This window comes from Thermobia domestica, chromosome 18, assembly GCF_964235325.1.
Source record: "Thermobia domestica chromosome 18, izTheDome1.hap1.1, whole genome shotgun sequence".
NCBI lineage: Eukaryota > Metazoa > Arthropoda > Insecta > Zygentoma > Lepismatidae > Thermobia > Thermobia domestica.
In genome coordinates this window covers 130516303-130534610 of record NC_137471.1, presented here as the reverse complement: position 1 = coordinate 130534610, position 18308 = coordinate 130516303, and the positions used below count along the sequence as shown (strand labels likewise).

The 18308-nt window shown below is 36.7% G+C and overlaps 1 protein-coding gene across 4 annotated transcripts in view; it reads right to left on the bottom strand.

The window, feature by feature from the left end:
- LOC145676196 (uncharacterized) overlaps positions 1-7315 on the bottom strand; it is a 36317-nt gene extending 29002 nt beyond the window's left edge. The window contains exon 1 of one of the 4 annotated variants that reach the window (XM_081747111.1): positions 7088-7315. The gene's annotated coding sequence lies outside the window, so the exon portion shown is untranslated. Of the gene's footprint in view, positions 1-5657; positions 5740-6973 lie in introns of those variants that run through there. The other 3 variants (XM_081747109.1, XM_081747108.1, XM_081747110.1) reach the window with 3 other exon arrangements.
- Between the last annotated feature and the right edge of the window lie 10993 nt (positions 7316-18308).

Sequence of the window (18308 nt, the reverse complement as noted above, 5' to 3'; positions counted from 1 at the left end):
GCCCCACTGCAATGATTCGCGGTGGACCCAGTTCCGTTTTAAAAATTATACCACCAGTTGCCCACCGGTGTCAGAGACACGACGAAATGCCAACGAATTACAAAATTACTCCACCAAAATATGTTAAATAGCCTATACGTATGATTTATTTACATTGAGATGAGTCTAAAAAGCACTTACAAACTATATATAAAGTTCTCCCGGAATGGCGCGAAACAGCAACCTTGTGATGTAGAAGCATGGTTCAGTCTTGACCCCAGAGCTCACTTTAGGAACATTCGTATGGAAAAATAAACATATAATAATATACATGCACATCAGTGGCGATATGTCTTTTCGGTCCCTTCGCCTATTCTCCGCGACAAATCGAAAGACGGACCGAAAAGAAGTTATCGCCGCTACGTGGTGGTAACTGCAACACCCCTACTCGAGATGTCTGTTTCGACCCGAAAAAACCCTGCCGCCTGGGACACACTACGCAATCTTTCGATGCGTCGCTATATCGACGATCGACATTTACCGGGAAGTGGGCCACTAGATATTGCCGACGTTAACGGCATGGGTCAAGTTTCATCTCACAAATGTGAGATATTCTATTTTTGGCATAAATTTTAACTCCTCTCCTCTTTTAAGATACGCATTTTAATAAAAATGTCATGACAGCAAGCCAGTCCGCTAATGACACCCTAAAATATTGTAGGAGGGGCTATCTTCATGGTTGCAGTATATTATGTTTGGTATTTCTGTTTGTAAACATTTCGTGAGTCAGAGGGCTGCCCACCCTGCCCCCTTCCGGTGCCCATGAGTCAGAGGTAGGTGAAAGTGTTGATAAAAATCATTTCAAACGTTTAAGCCATTTGTTGTTTTGATAGACGACTTTTTAATTTATATCCTATGTAGATAGATATAGATTAAGAGCATTATTACTGACTTATTATTTATAACATTGTTACCATATACTTTTCTCAACGTTTTAGTCCTTTAGGCTAAAGAAGACGCGTGATTCATGCAAATAAATTCTAGTTCAAGAAAAATTTTAATGGACCCTTAACGGGAATTGAATCCCCAACTATAAGACCCAATAACGAACGCTGTAGGTACTAGATTTTAAAACAAAACTGACTTACTGAACGTTCACAGTAACTGATTTTTTTTATTTTTAATTGTTTTACTCGGTTTTATAGTTTTAGCAGTACCTCTTTAACAACAGGGGCACGAACACAGAATTATCACAGATGGGTAAAAAAAAAACAATCCTGTCCCAGCGGGAATAGAATCCGGTATCCTGTACACCAAAGGTACACGTGCTAACTACTGGACTATCTGTATAGGGTAAACAAAGGGGCAGAAATAAATATATATTGCAAATTCTGACGAAACGCAAACGTCCAAATGAAAGCAATATTAAAGGAAAAATGGAAGATCTTAGTGAACTCTTGAAAGAGCTCGAAGGTCACTTGGGTATGAAGACAAATCTTTATTCAGGTATTAATATCTCGTATAATCGCCGTTAGCTTCGATGACGCATTATAATCTTCTTGGCAATAAGTTAACCAAGCTAGCAACATATTGATGTCCCTGTGTTATTTCTTCCCACGCGTCAAAAACTAGCTCGCAAAGTTCGTCAGCTGTCCTTGGTGGGGGATCAGGCCAATTTTCGTGTAGAGTTCTTGTACCTTCCGCCCATAGACTTTCCATTGGGTTCAAGTTAGATCCTCTCGGAACAAATTCGACTAGCTTAACATTGGGTTCCTCTTGAACTAGATGGGAATCACTTATTGAGCTATGATCTTGTTGAACTTCTACGATGCCGTCTTCAAAAAAAATTCTCGCAGCGTGGAGCAAGCCATACTGCACAATAGGCAGATACTTCTGGCTGTTCAATCGGCCAGAATTACGGTGTAATTCACCAACTGTATCCTTACACAGCCATTCCCAGCAGTGAATAGTAACTTGTCCCATTCGATGCGTTGTGTGCATGTACTGTGGATCGTAACGTTTTCCTGTGGGTCTATACACAATTCGAGGATCATCATTTGCTAAAGAGAATATCTTTTCGTCTGTGAAGATTAAATGATCCCTGTTACGACCAATATTTGCCTCAGCAAATGCTAGTCCATTAACTTTATCACTATCCGTCAATTGCTCCTTACACGCACCTCGATATGCGTGAAGCCCTGCATTTTTAAGGCGTCTCGAGCGGTGAAGAAGGAGCCAGGAAAACGTGACGCTATCACTAACTGCCGGGATGACATAAAAACTTTGCGACGGCTTACATCAACTAGAGTCCGATCTTGTTGTGGGGTTAAAACCCTTGGACGACCAGCGCCAGATTTTCTAGACTCGTTACCTGCTTCTGAGTATTTCTTCCTCCAGATATATGCTGTAGAACAGGGAACACCAAAACGTTCGCTAGCATGTCTCACACTCATACCACCGTATTCAACAAGAGCAGTAAGCTACTCGCAAATATTCCGACCACGATGAGCCGACTAATGAATCAATTGCAGCTGTTTGGATGTAGGTGATTTCGTTACTCGTAGGTTTAAGTGGAGAAACTCGTCTGCTGCGACAAGGCATATTTCATGTTTTCGTAGTTTACCATTTTTCACGAAAAAAGGATTACAGTGTTGTGTGACACACAACACACACACATATGCATATATATATATATAACAGGAACTTCAATAACTTACATTTTTGACGCCTGTGTTAACGTTTTCATACATAAATTATGGAAATGGCGGGCTAGTAAATGTAAAAAAAAATTGAAAAGTGACAGTTTGTCTGATTGTTTCTCCAAGCACTTCAAAGTAGAAAATTATATTTATAAGAATGTTCCCATATATTAAAAAAAAAAAGAAAGAAAGAAAAACGAATTTTCACACGGAGGCTCGACCCGTCGGCCTTCGCTTCAGAAATTTTAATCAACTTTACTAAACCCTCTTGGCTACGGAAGCACTTAGAACGAAATGCGTTATACTATTGATAATACTATCGCTCCAAACGCAGGCTGACAATTTAATTTTTAAATAGTCATTTTCGGTCTTTTTCAGTCATTTTTACTTAGGATATTGATTATTTTTGCATATTGGAACTGTGCACGAAATGTGCTATCAATATTAATCTCAGAAATAAGTAGTTTGTTTTTCTTGTATACTTTCACATCGCTCGGGTGACAATATGGCTTGCAGCTAGTGTCTATATAAAGAACGGAGGGAAAATGCAATTTCCTGTGTATAGATCTGCGGGAATTGTGGCGGATCTAGGCTCACTTTTTCGGACTTAGTTTCTAAACGAGTTTCCAGCTTTTTGTAAATAGGTGTGTACCATCAAGTAACCATCAGCTTAGGAAAAATGGCCAGCAGCCTTGGGAATTTCTGTTTCCACTATTATCGCTTATGACCAAATGTAGAGCGGCTGATGTCCCCTTTCCAACAGAAGCACAGCTAATGTGCTGCGCAGTTCCGCTAGATTCATACCGCCTGACCGTTATAAGAAATTCGTGTTCTTTGGTCACTTAGCACAAGTGCGTTTGCGTGTTTTGCATTCTAATTTTGGCCTTTGTTTAAATATAGGGGTTAAGTTCCAAAGTTGGGATTCCATTTCCAGCAAAACTTTCAAAATTTACAGGAAAGATATCAATAATTTGATCGTTTGTGTCCTTGATAATATATGTGTCGAAAAATCTGTTTATTTGTTATATATATGCGGTTATAAACATGGAACTATACGGCGAGCGGAGGGAACTACTTGGCGCAAGGTAACCGAACAGTTGCATTGTGGGAAAGAAACGAGCATTTATATTATGAACATGGCGAATGTACAAGGGGAATGAACTAACAATTTTAACATTTTTGAAGCAATACGTTGATAACGAGCAAAATCATTTAAAAGTTTGTGAAGAGCACGGATTAATGAACATAATAACATATTGCAGAAAGTTTATTGCTGCAAAGGAGATAACAGCGAAAAAAAATTGGCGAAAGCGGACGCCCAACTTCGGAATAAATGCCAAATATAGGATTCCAGCTTTATTTTCAAAAAAGGATTACATTTCGCTTTTTGATGTTAATATTAGTATAGATTCGATTAAATTACGCTCTCCTTGGTTCCCTTAGTTTGGGCTTACAACTTGCATATTTCCTGCATATTCTTTTATGTGAGCCACTAGTAAGTATACGTAGCCTCTACGCTAGTGCAGTTAAACTATACGGATCAATATTTATAAAATTTACAAAAAGAATTTTAATTATATTTTAATAGAATAGAATGGAAATAACGTATGAACTTAACTGTGAGATGCGTATTTACCTGAGCTCCAGTCTATGTTAATTTTATGTTGAAGAACTAGTTATTAGATAAAATTGCTACAAGGATGTAGATTAAGGTTCAGAGAAATTAGGGCAGAAATGTACAGAAATATTTGGGCAAGTTTGTAATATCCCTATCTTATGTCCAGAAACAGAACCCAGCCAACCCCTGGGTGCCTTCCAACCCGTTCTTACACTACCCCTTCTACCTCCCGTTCCGACTACTAGTACTACTTATACTATGGATCAATACAGTAAAACAAAACGCTTTTTGTGAGTCATTAATTCTTTTAATGGCCACCTAGCACCGGTTGCTTGGTTTTGCAGGTGACCTGTTAAAGTGAATCTTCACCGGAGAATGCAAGAGTATACCGCGAAAATGATTGCTCAAAATAAAAAAGTGAAACCAGAAAGGAAGAAGTATTTTTCTAAATGAACTTCTGTGTGTATCGGTATAAGAAAACTGCAGGACAATTCCTTTACTTCAACTTTTCTCCTGTAAATCTTCTATTTAATGTACTTCTGGTCCGATTTAGGTAAACATAGCCACATGTTTTATTATTATTATTGAACTCACTATTGGCACGCTAATTGTAAAACAATTTATTATTTAACAATTATTTCTAGTGGTTCCTATGAATTTCATTTATGGCAAGTAGATGTTGTGATGTGACCCAACAAAAAAAAAGTGCAGTTTTACTATACGGATCCATAGATTTTAAAATGTACGGAAAATTTTGTGGAAATCTTCAATTATTGCCCTTTTTATGTCAAGAACAGAACCCAACCCCTGCTGGGCTCCTAACCCGTTCCTAGTGATGGGTAAATTCCCGGGAAGATATTTTTCGGGAATATTCCCTGGGAATATTCCCGGGAAGATTCCCAAAATGGGAATTTATGTACAATCAGAAAGAAAATTGCATTCTATTACTATATTATGATTTCAAAGTTGAAATAATTTTTATGTCACAGCATATTATTACTGTTGTCCTCAAAAGATTTTATAAAATATATATTCTGAACGGTACTATGTTACTTTATTAACACTTTATTATATTTAGAGAGTACGCATAAACGTATATTTATTTACAATATGTTCTATCACATAAGTATGTGTGAAAAAATTATATAGTAAGATCTAATACTTTTAAACCACTAAACAGTTTAAATTTATACGTAAGTGGATTTGCTCAACTTGACTCTATTACTGATATTATAAACACATTAAATTTATAAATGTTATAAACCAATTAGATTGGGTAAATGCTAGAAGATACATGTCTCACAAATTTATCAACATTTGCGCATACAGATTTATGTTCAAAAAATTTGCAAGATACTTACTTATCTTTATATTTTAACACGTAACATTGCCATACACGACCTTTCATTCTGCCTATTTCTCGAAATTCCATACGTTAATTCGCATGTAAAAGAAGTCTGAGTACCTCTTCAGACATTCGAATCAGAGAGAAGAGACACACCGACGTCTATTACTAACGGTGGTTCAGTGGATATTAATAGTACTTTATCTCTATTTCTATATTATTCTACATTACCTTCCAAATGGTTCCTTTTCATCATATGTAAATTAGTATTTTGCTAATTTTGGCTATTGCTTAGCATTCAGGAGAAAGCTGATGCACCTAATTTTTTGCAATATTCTATTCCTATGCGATTGTTTTATGGTTTCATGCGTTAAATTACGTCACCAACATTAAATTCAGACAGCGTTGCAGAGCGAGCGTTAACGAGTGAAGGCGGTTTAGAGCCCCACATGGCACGTTGTTTTCTATCTTCGTTGACAACAATTCACTTTCTTTTCGTACATAAATCACTTCCACTTACCTTTACGGTTTCTATAAATCCCCTACTGCCCTAATAAAAATTGTGTTCGGTACTTTCTTGATTACTTGAACACCACTATCAACTCATTTCTTCCGTAAATCATCCTACTTTTTGCTAGTTTTGGCCCTCAATACTAAACATTTACCTTACTTTTTACTGCAAATGGAAATGCAAATTAAAAAATCATATTATTATTTATATAAAGTACAGTCAAAGAATTTTAAATTTTTTAACCTCCAAATTCTTTAAAACCAAGAAGTAAATCATAATATATTAAAATAAAGTAATTAGTCATATGGTTCTTATCATTTGGAACATAAAGTAAACAACTGGAAAATAAATTCCTTCCCGGGAATTTATAGGCCGGGGAAAAAACCCGGGAATATTCCCATTTTTAAATTCCTTCCCACCGGGAATATTCCCACTGCCCATCACTACCCGTTCCTACTACTACCTGTACTATAGATCCATGTAGTAAAACTGTAGGGAGAAATATTCTAAACAATGAAAAGGACTGTTCGAAATAAGAGATGGTAATAGTATACAACAGTACCACATGATCTGTGCGCGTGGATACTTCCTACTGTTGTACTACGTATAAAAATGATTTTATTACATTTAGAAGTAGTAAGAAGCATCCACGTGCACGTGACATGCGATATGTGTTTCAAATCCCCCACATATACTCATACACTACGTACAAGGGCACATTATTATTCTTCGCATACCATAAAACACAACGAAACGCAACGCAAACCGACGTACACTTTATTTTATATTACTCAGTAATTAAATGAAAGTCGCCTTGTTACCTCATTTTCAAGTTCCTAATATCCTCAATGAATAATCCTTACAAGACTGCACTTCGTGAGTCCTCGCTAAATGATGAGGCACTGTCGTATACTATATCCTTTATGTAAACTCACCTTGTGAATTCAAGTTAACATGTTTCCTTTTGTTCTTTCTGAAAACAATCTAATTGTTAAAGAAATAAGTATATAAAACATACGTCCTATAGGTAACAAATGTAAAATTGTTTTACGTATATTTTATGAGGTTTCTTTGTAATGAAAGTTAAATTGTGACATGATGACGGTTCCTAAATATCATATACGACCACCGTCTTCTTGTCTTTTTTTAGACCATTATCGGTCAAATACGTTGTTGCACCAGCATTAATGTCCTGTATGCTACATTTGATATTGGCTTATTCCGAATCAAAATTGAATAAACTACAGGACACACTAGGTAAGAAACGACACAATCGGGAAAAGAGAAAAAGTCAGGAAAAGGACAAAATGGGGAAAGAAGTTCAGACAGTGAAAGAGGGCTGAAAGATAAGTTGAACAAGGCAAAAGTTAGAGAAAAGTTGGAAGGGTATAATGATAACGAAGAAAAGAAGAAAGAGTTTAAAAATAAGATGTATGTACGTGTAAAGGTAAAAGAAAATGTAAGTGTAGTGTAGGTGTATAGGAAATCCCACTCCACTCTCTTCCTCACAAAGTACCAGAATACACGAAGCACTCGCCGCAAAGGCCACTATCGAACTTCCCATTTTGTCTTTGAATCGATCTCCCTTGTCAACAAGCCACGTTTATAGCACGCGGGGTACCAGTACCACATAAATTTTTCGGTCCCAATAGAAGATTTTCTAAAAGACGGTTGTCACATTCAGTAACGCTTTGCATATACGCAAATATGATCTTGTATTAATTAGCATAATAGATATAATTAGTGGGGGACAAATTCCCAGGAAAATATTTTTCGGGAATATTCCGGGGAAGATACCCTAAAATGGGACATTCAGCGAATTTATGTACAAAAAAAGAAATATGCATTATATTTATATATTATGATCTCAAATTTAAATTCGGTTTTTCACAGTATCTTTTAACTGTTGTTTTCAGAGGATTCTTTACAATGTATATTCTCCAGAATATTGTACTATTGTATTAATATTTTATTGTGTTTAGACAGTACGTATAAATGTATATTTGTATTCAAAATTCAATTTAAAATAAATTATATAAAAATTTCTAAAATCGCTCTTAAAGTCAGACTAGATTTATAGAAAAGTCAGTATTTCGGGTTGAGTGTACCGACCAACAGGCTCAACCCTTGACTACTTCTTTGGTGTCCACCAATCTATACAAAACCTTCATTTATCTATACAGAACTAAGTTTTAAAGCTACCAGGAAGAAAAGTTCCCTGAATATATGTACCCGGAAGAGCACCGCCACTACATCCAAATGTGTTTCAGAAGATGCATTTAACCTTGCAATCCTGCCCGCTTACAAAAGAAAAAAGAAAAAAAAGAAACAGCCATTTTCATGACTTACAATGAATTGTTATAAGGACTTATGCATTAAAGATCTTTTTTTTTTATTTATTTAACCCAGGAAAATGAGTAACTAACGCTAGTGTAGAGATTACCACTTCCAACCGTAAAAGATTCTGTTACAGCTATGGTGATCAATGCTGGAGATAATTTGATGTGAAATGTTCAATGCTTCGTTGACGTGAACCTATCACTGCGAACAATTACAGTGTTGAACGCTGTGAATTGTTGTGGAAACCTGTCCATAAGCATCAATCAATGGTAAAGAGACATGGTATTCTAATGTTCTATTCAATACACTTCTGCATACCGTCATAATAACTTTAAAAACCGCTATGTCTAAAATTTAAAACTTTAAATGAGAGGTAAAAGCTACTGCATAGTTTGTTTGGCGGAAGGAGGAAATTCGGATATATGTAAGTGCAGGTCCGTTAACTTGGAGTTCGTCAGAAACCGATTTAAAAAATGTACCAAACTTTTGTGCACATTTCGTGCAGTTTTGTGCACCAAATCTCAAGTTTTGTGCACCTTAAGAAATCTAATATTTTTCATATTTAAATTTTTCAACGGTAGGCCAGGCCTGAGTTCGTCCAACCGGAAAATCAGAAAAACAAATATCAATTATTAGACAGAGTTTTGTGCATCTTTGTGCACCATTTTCCGAGTTTTGTGCAACTCAGATAACAAAGATATAGCCAGTTGAAAGTATGGAGTATGCCAGAAACTGGAGTTTGTCTAACACCGATTTCGCCAAAGTTACATCAATCGTTAGCATTTATTTTGTGCAACTTTGTGCACCACTTCCCGAGTTTTGTGAACCTCAAGTAACAGAGATATAGCTTCTTAAAAAACTGGGTATGCCGGGCCTGGAGTTCGCATAACACAGATTCCGGCAAAAATCACATCAATCGTTAGCAATTATTTAGTACAATTTTGTGCAACACTCCCCAAGTTTTGTGCACCTCAAATAACAGAGATATAGCTTCTTAAAAATAGTACGCATACCAAAACAAATAGTGTGTTCAACGCAGTCCAAAACTCTTACTTTCTTCTATAGAGTTTTGTGCACTGTCACAAGTTTTGTACAACTCACATACCCGAAATATAACCACTTGAAAATAGAAAAAGGAAATGAAATCTTTAAGTTTTACGTCCCCGATTATGCCGGTTAAGCTAAAGGAGACGGTGATAATGAGTGATGAATGAAAATGGTGGAATGAAGAAAGTGGGAGGAAACGGGAGAACCCCGAGAAAACCCACGCACACGGTGTTTACCACTTGAAAATAGAGCGTATACCAATATCATAAGTGCGTATAATTACGTCCAAATCTCTTACTACGTCAAATGTTAGTACTCCTTCTATACAGGGGCCGCGGTGGCTCAGTGGTAGAGCGTTCACCTCTGGTGCTTGGGGTCCCGGGTTCGATCCCAGCCCCCGCCAAGTGAACTTTGTGGTGGACAAACACCGTGTGCGTGGGTTTTCTCGGGGTTCTCCCGTTTCCTCCCACTTTCTTCATTCCACCATTTTCATTCATTTCTCATAATCACCGTCTCCTTTAGCCTAACCGGCAGAACCGCGGGACGTAAAACTCAAAGATTTCATTTCATTTTTTCCTTCTATACAGTTTTGTGCACCATGTCGCGAGTTTTGTGCAATTCAAATACCCGAATAATAACAATATGAAAATAGTGCGTATACCAATTGAACAAGTGCGTACAGCGCCAACCAAATCTTTTACTACGTCAAATGTTAGTACTCTCTCTGTAGAGTTTTGTGCACCGTTTGCCGTGTTTTGTGCACCTCGTATACCCGAAATATAACCACTTGAAATTAGTGCGTATACCAATAGCCCAAATGCGTACCGCGCCGACCAAAACTCTTAGTATGTCAAATGTTAGTACTTTTTCCGTAGAGTTTTGCGCAACATGTCCCGAGTTTTGTGCACCTCACATATCCGAAATATAACCACTTGAAACTAGTGCGTATGCCAATAGAACGAGTGTGTACATCGGCAACCAAATCTTTTACTATGTCAAATGTTAGTACTCTTTATGTAGAGTTTTGTGCACCATGTTTCGTTTTTTTTTTTTTTTTTTTTTTTTGCACTTTAGATACCCGAAATATAACCACTTGAAAATAGTGCGTATGCCAATAGCCCCACTATATATACAGTGTCAACCAAATCTTTTACTATGTCAAATGTTAGTACTTCTTATGTAGAGTGCTGTGCACCATGTCCCGAATTTTGTGCGCTTCAGATACCCGAAATATAACCACTTGAAAACAGTGCGTATGCCTATAGCCCGAGTGCGTACAGCGACAACCAACTCTTTTACAATGTCAAATGTTAGTACTCCTTCTGTAGAGTTTTGTGCACTATGTTCCGATTTTTTTGCACCTTAGATACCCGAAATATAACCACTTGAAAATAGTGCGTTTACCAATTGAACAAGTGCGTATAAACGAAGACCAAATCTCTTAGTATGTAAAATGTTAGTAATTCTTCTGTAGAGTTTTGTGCACCATGTCCCGAGTTTTTTGCACTTCGGATACCTAAAATATAGCCACTTGAAAATTGTACCAAATATACCAAAGCTGGCAGAATAGTTTTAACCGAGTCATTTGTTCGCAAACGGTTGCGTAAATGGAAACTCGGATATTGCGTATCCCATCATTTTCAAGGTCACACTTTTTCGGATAAGAAAAAGTTTGCTCCAGGGTCCTCGCAGGGTCCCGGACGGGGTCCAACTCATTTCTTGTAAATAGCAAGGAGGATTAGGTAGTACATTGTTTGAAAGCTGTTGTAAAGTGAAAAAAATGCAGCAAGTCTCGACTCTCTACGACAATCCTGTGCAAAATGGCGGAGGGTCTAAATGTAAACAAAAACTTAATTGAAAAGTCCATGGTCACCCCTATAAATCGGAAACGGTGAGACAAATATGAAAATAAGAAAGGGAGTGTGGCTTTATTTTCAAAGTACGACAATTAAAGTTAAAGCGTTTAGTCCCAGGGTCCCCACAGGGTACTAGGTGGAGCTCAACTAAAAGTTTCAATGGCAAGATAGTTTAAGAAGCTCATCGCTTGCAAGATCTGGTTAAATGAAAGTAGATGGAGCAAGACTTGACTTTCTACGACATCCTACGGAAAAGCTTAATAGAAAATCTATGGCAATCTTGAACCCAAGATGGCCACTTAAAACCTGTATAGAAAGGGTAAGCATACCAAATTTTTTACATTTTGCTTTGATTTGTAAAAAAATTAAGCTTTTGTTAACATTTTGACCGCCGCACCTTTGGACAGGGTTGTCGTAGAAAGTCGAGACGTGCTCCATCTTCTTTCACTTAACAAAAGCTTTCAAACGATGTCCTACCTCTCTTGCCATTTGAAACTTTTTACTGGACCCCACCTGGGACCATGTGGGGACCCTGGGACAAGACGTTTTCACTTAAATCGTTGTACTTTGATAATAAATCCACATTTCCTTTCCTATTTTCACGTTTTTATAACAGTTTCCGATTTATAGGGGTGAATATAGTCTCCACATCTGGCATACGCACTATTTTTAAGGAGCTATATTTCTATTATTTGTGGTGCACAAAACTCGGAAAGCGGTGCACAAAACTGCACAAAATAAATACTAACAGCTGATTTAACTTTTGCCGGAATTAACGTTAGGCGAACTTCACACCTGGCATACGCACTACTTTTAGTGAGCTATATCTTTGCTATTTGAGGTGCACAAAACTCGAAAAGTGGTGCAAAAAATTGCGAAAAAAAATGCTAACTATTGATGTGACTTTTGCCGGAATCGTTGTTATGCGAAGTAGAGGTCCGGCATACGCACTATTTTTAGGGAGCTATATCTCTCTTCTTTGAGGTGCACAAAACTCGGGAGGTGGTCCACAAAATTGCACAAAATAAATACTAACGGTTGATGTAATTTTTGCTTGAATTGGTGTTAGACGAACTCCAGGCCTGGCATACGTACTATTTTTAAGGAGGTATATCTATCTTATTTAAGGTGCACAAAAGTAGCGGAAATGGTGCACAAAATAAATGCTAACGACTGATATAACTTTTGCCGAAGTCGGTGTTATCCGAACTCCAGGTGCGGCATACGCACTATTTTTAAGGAGCAATTTCTCTGTTTTTTGAAATGCACAAAACTCGCAAAGTGATGCACATAATTGCACAAAATAAATGCTAACGATTATGTAACTTTTCCCGGAATCGGTCTTAGACGAACTCCACACCAGCTATACGCACTATTTTTAAGGAGCAATATCTCTGTTATTTGAGGTGCACAAAACTCGTAAAGTGGTGCCCAAAATTGCTCAAAATAAATGCTAACGATTGATGTAACTTTGGCGAAATCGGTGTCAGGTGATGTCCAGTTTCTGGCATACTCCTTATTTTCGAGGGGCGATATCTTTGTTATCTGAGTGGCACAAAACTTGAGAAGTGGTGCACAAAACTGCACAAAACTTGGTTTATTAATTCATATATGTTTTTTTCTGATTTTCCGGTTGGACGAACTCAGGCCTGGTACACCGTTGAAAAAATTTAAATATGACAAATTTTAGGTTTTTTATGGTGTACAAAACTCGAGATGTGGTGCACAAAACTGTACAAAATGTGCATAAAATGTTGGTATAAGTACTGTTTGAATCGGTTTCTGACGAACTCCAAGATAACAGACCTTGTAAGTGCTGCAAGAGATTTATTGTTAGCTTTTGACACAAAATCAGCTAGGCAACTTTGCGAACAGTAAAAAATGATAGGAACAGCTTAACTGCAGCGTCACACGTCCCCTGTTTTGTGACGTGAGTACCCCTTAATTGACTGGTATTACATAACGGTGGTACGTATATGATCCATACCAAACTGCACCTATATCTGTAAAATAGCAGTTTCGGCAAAAAATGAACGTAGAACCTTTTGAAAGCTCAGGAACGAAAGATAATTTAATGTAACTCCTCAAACGGTGGTGCATACTGTCTATGATTTGAAGTATATAACAATTCCCTACTCGCAATATGATCCTAACTTATTTCCCATCAATTATTGTCTTTTCTGGTATTTCAGTAACTTGTCAGGGTATCTTTAGTCAGAGACCATTTACCTGGTATTGTAGTTTTCATCCTTTTACCATTGAAAGTGACTCATGAAGGATGGACATTTCAGTCGCTCCAACCTCTTTTAAATAACATATCCTTGATATCTTCCTAATATTGTATGTTTTGTTTGAGTGATTGATTTATTTAGTTTCGTTTACTTAACACTGCTTTCATGTGTTAATTTGTTATCTATATCTTAACTTCAAAATCGGATTTCGGATAAACCACTTAACAAGAGTTACATGGGGGTTTTGTTTTGATTTTCTTCGGAATATTTCGAATAGAATTCATTTTTAGAATAGTATTAATATTATTAATGTGTAGACCTATAAAATAATACACACTAGCACACGTGATGATATCAAAACAAGCTACCAAAACAGTACTTATGCTTTTCCTTGTTCCTCATTTCACACTATTGTCTGTTTTTCAATAATATAATGCTAGCTAACGCATACGCATATTTTGAAATACATAGAGTTTCGCTTATGTGGCATAAACGGACAAGCACAACGTTTGATAATATGGATGTCTTAATAACAGACCTATTAAAAGATAAACTTAATATGCTATAACTATGCATATTATGAACCTAATAGTCATGTTTAATAACAAATAAATTAACTACACTGAATCAGGGACGTATCCAGTTTAAAAGATAACAGCTTCATAAATGAAAAGGTTTTAAGCGGCCATCTTGGGTTCAAGGTTGCCATTGATTTTCAATTAAGCTTTTCCTTACATTTTGACCCACCGCTATTTGGACAGGGTTGTCGTAGAAAGTCGAGACGTGCTCCATCTTCTTTCACTTAAGAAGAGCTTTCAAACGATGTCCTACCTCTCTTGCCACTTGAAATATTTTAGTGGACCCCACCAGGGACCATGTGGGGACCCTGGGACAAGACGTTTTCACTTAAATCGTTGTACTTTGATAATAAATCCACACTTCCTATCCTGTTTTCACATTTATCTAACCGTTTCCGATTTATAGGGGTGACCATGGTCTTTTCAATTAAGTTTTCGTTTACATTTTGACCCGTCACCATTTTGCACATGGCTGTTGGAGAGAATCGAGACTTGCTGCATTTTCTTTCATTTTACAACAGCTTTTAAATGATGTGTCACTTAACCCCCCTGCTTTTTAAAAATATTGAGTTGGAGCCCGTTTGGGACCATGCGGGGACCGTGGGACAAAGTTTTTTTTTACGCCGAAAAGTTTGTCGTTGAAAATGATGGGATACGTGTTGGCCGAGTTTTCCATTTACCCAACCGTATCCGAACAAATGACTGATTCAGCCATTTTTTTCTTTCTTTCTTTTTTTTTTAGTTCCTACATTGCGAAATATTTTGTAACACACGATATTCCGGCCGGTGTCACGTATAACTTCAGGATTCTTCTAGCTATAAAATATCAAATGCAAACACAAATCTCTCGCTCGGATCTCAGCGGAGCCACTGCGTGACCCTTCCTTCTCAGATACCCGAAATATAACAACTTGAAAATAGTGCCTATTCCAATATCCCAAGTGCGTCTAACGCCAACAAAATCTCTTAGTATACCAAATGTTACTACTCCTTCCGTAGATTTTGGTTCAACATGTACCGAGTTTTGTCCACCTTATATGCCCGAAATATAACCTGTTGAAAATAGTGCGTATGGGGCTATATCTCTTTTATTTAAGGTGAACAAAACGGGAAATGTTGCGCAAAACTGAATAAAAAAATGCTAACGATTGATGTCACTCTTGCCGGAATCGGTGTTATCCGAACTCCACATCTGGCATACGCACTATTTTTAAGGAGGTATATCTGTGTTACTTAAGGTGCAAAAAACTCGGGAAGTGGTGCAAAAATTGCACAAAATAAATGCTAACAATTGATGTAAACTTTGCCGGAATCGCTATTATCCGAACTCCACGCCCCGCATACGCACCATTTATAGGGCTAAATCTCTGTTCTTTGAGGTGAACAAAACTCGGGAAGTGTGCACAAAATTGCACAACATAAATGCTAAAGATTTATGTTACCTTTGCCGGAATCGATGTTATCCGAATGAATCACCTGGCATACGAGCTATTTTTAAGGGCCTATATCAATTTTATTTGAGGTGCACAACACTGCATAAAATACATATTAACGATTGATGTAACTCTTTCAGGAATCGGTGTTATCCGTACTTCTCACCTGGCATACGCACTATTTTTAAGGAGCTACATTTCTATTATTTGTGGTGCACAAAACTCGGAAAGTGGTGCAAAAAATTGCACAAAATAAATGCTAACAATTGATTTAACCTTTGCCGGAATCGGTGTTATCCGAACTCCACACCTGGCATACGGACAACTTGTAGGAAGCTATATCTCCATTATTTGAGGTGCACAAGAGTAGTAATGGCCTGACTTGATCGCGTTTTGGACTTTGGCCCCGACATTTATGACGTCATAGGTCAAAGGTCAATGCCCCTGGCCCGATGCCAATGACCCAGGGGTACAGAGGACCACCCCTCTAAATTTTGGCAGGGTTATAATGGCCCACCCCCTAAATTTTGGCATAGGTACATAGGACCACCCCCTTAAATTTTGGAAATTGCCAAATCTAAAAATTTGGTGTGGTAGCATAGGACGACAGTATGTACCTCTATTAGTATTGGGTATCTATTTCGTTCCCTTTTATGGGTAAAAAATTGCCAAAAATTCAAATTTCGGGGGTTTTTCACCTAATTTATCCCTTTTGATGAGGTGTTATTTACCTTATATAGTTATATGGGCGTATACAAGGGTTCATTACCTTTCATAAGACATGGGTATATTAATGCACCCCTTGAAAAATTTGGGAGGGGTACCTTGGCCCACCCCTTAAATTTTGGAAATTGTCCAATTTAAACATTTGGTATTATAGTATAGGACCCTAATATGTATCATTGTAAATTTGGATGGTCCACCTTATTCCCTTTTAGGGGTACAAAATTGCCAAAAATATAAACGTAAGCAATATGTTGTACCACGTGTTTGGTTTTCGACCTAATTTATCTCCTTGGATGAGGTCCTATTACCTTATATAGTTATATGGTCATGTATAGGGGTCCATTACCTATCATAAGACATAGGTACATTTGTGCACCCCTTTAAAATTTTGGGAGGGGTACCTTGGCCCACCCCTTTAATTTTGGAAATTGCCCAATTTAAACATTTGGTATTATAGTATAGGACCCTAATATATATTACTATAAACTCGTTCCCTTTTAGGGGTACAAAATTGCCAAAATATAAACGTAAGCAATACGTTGTACCACGTGTTTTGGTATTTTACCTCAGGCCCGCAACTAGGGTTTCTGTCACCCGGGGCGAACACACAATTCGGCGCCCCCCCCCTCCCCCAGGTTTAGTCGAAAAGTATCACTTACTTATGGATTGCAACTGAAAATACCATTCTTAATGAAACCAGTTATATCGATTTTTAAGTACTTTAATCAAACTTACTTTAACCACAAAAATATATTACATTCGTTATGTGCTCACAAGCTTTAAGAATAATTTTGTACATACATTTTGTTTTAATGTTGTATGAAGAAATCAAAACAAAATGAACTAGAAAATATCTGCCACATTATACAGTTATTAATTGAAATAACACATTTAGTTTTAATAACCCGAAGAATAATTATGAACATACGCTTTCATATTAAAATAAGAAACTAATACAAAATAAACTAGAAAATATCTAGTGCATCATAAAGTTATAATTGAAATAACATATAGTTCTAATAAACCCAAAAATAATTTTGTACACAAGTGCACACAAGTGATAGAAAAAACTGATTCGAGCAAAGCATATCTCTTTACAGTGGATTAACTAGAAAGTTCATTAAATATGAAAGAAATTGCTTCATAAAATATTAATAAATAGATCAAGATATTTAGATTATTTAATGTATAGTACAGGGGCGGACTGGCAACCATAGGGCCCACCCTGCTAAATTGAAATGAGGGCCCACTGTATAAAAATGTAAAAAATGTACTTGACATTCTTCATTCGAACCCATAAATAGTATCCCATATATTCATACAAAAGCAAAACATTAATTACAAAAATTTTGAAGTAGGAACATTTTAATAGTGACTCATACAGTGTGTAATTGGCATTATCATTTTTATTGTAAACACACACAATACCGAAATTGGTGCTTTCAGTTATTTATATAGTGCTATTGTTTTTTTATGTAATGAATTTAAACCATTTATTTAAACAAATAAGTGTCATGTTTTAGAAAACCCAAAATATATACATGTGCAATAAGTAAAAACTAATCTCAAGTCAACTTTGGAACACTAAATAATTAAAGCACTGACAGAAATAATGTAAGTTTCTTTCCTCATAAATCAGTTCTAATATCAAATTGGTTGAAATTTTCTACTGAATTGCATACTGTAACCTAATATAATAAAATATTAATATGAATGCCAGAAATGTAAAATAATATTAATATCTTCAGTATGCCCCAGTTACACTCACAATTTCAAATATCTACCTAACTCTTTGGAGCTAGATACAAGATCGTCAATCACTTTGTCGTAATCAAACGTATATGATCTTTCTATGTATAAAAGAATAAAGTCTTCCAACAAATCTTGTAAAGCGATGAACGTAACCGATTTTTTATCACTTTCATAATCGAGAAAATTCTTTCAC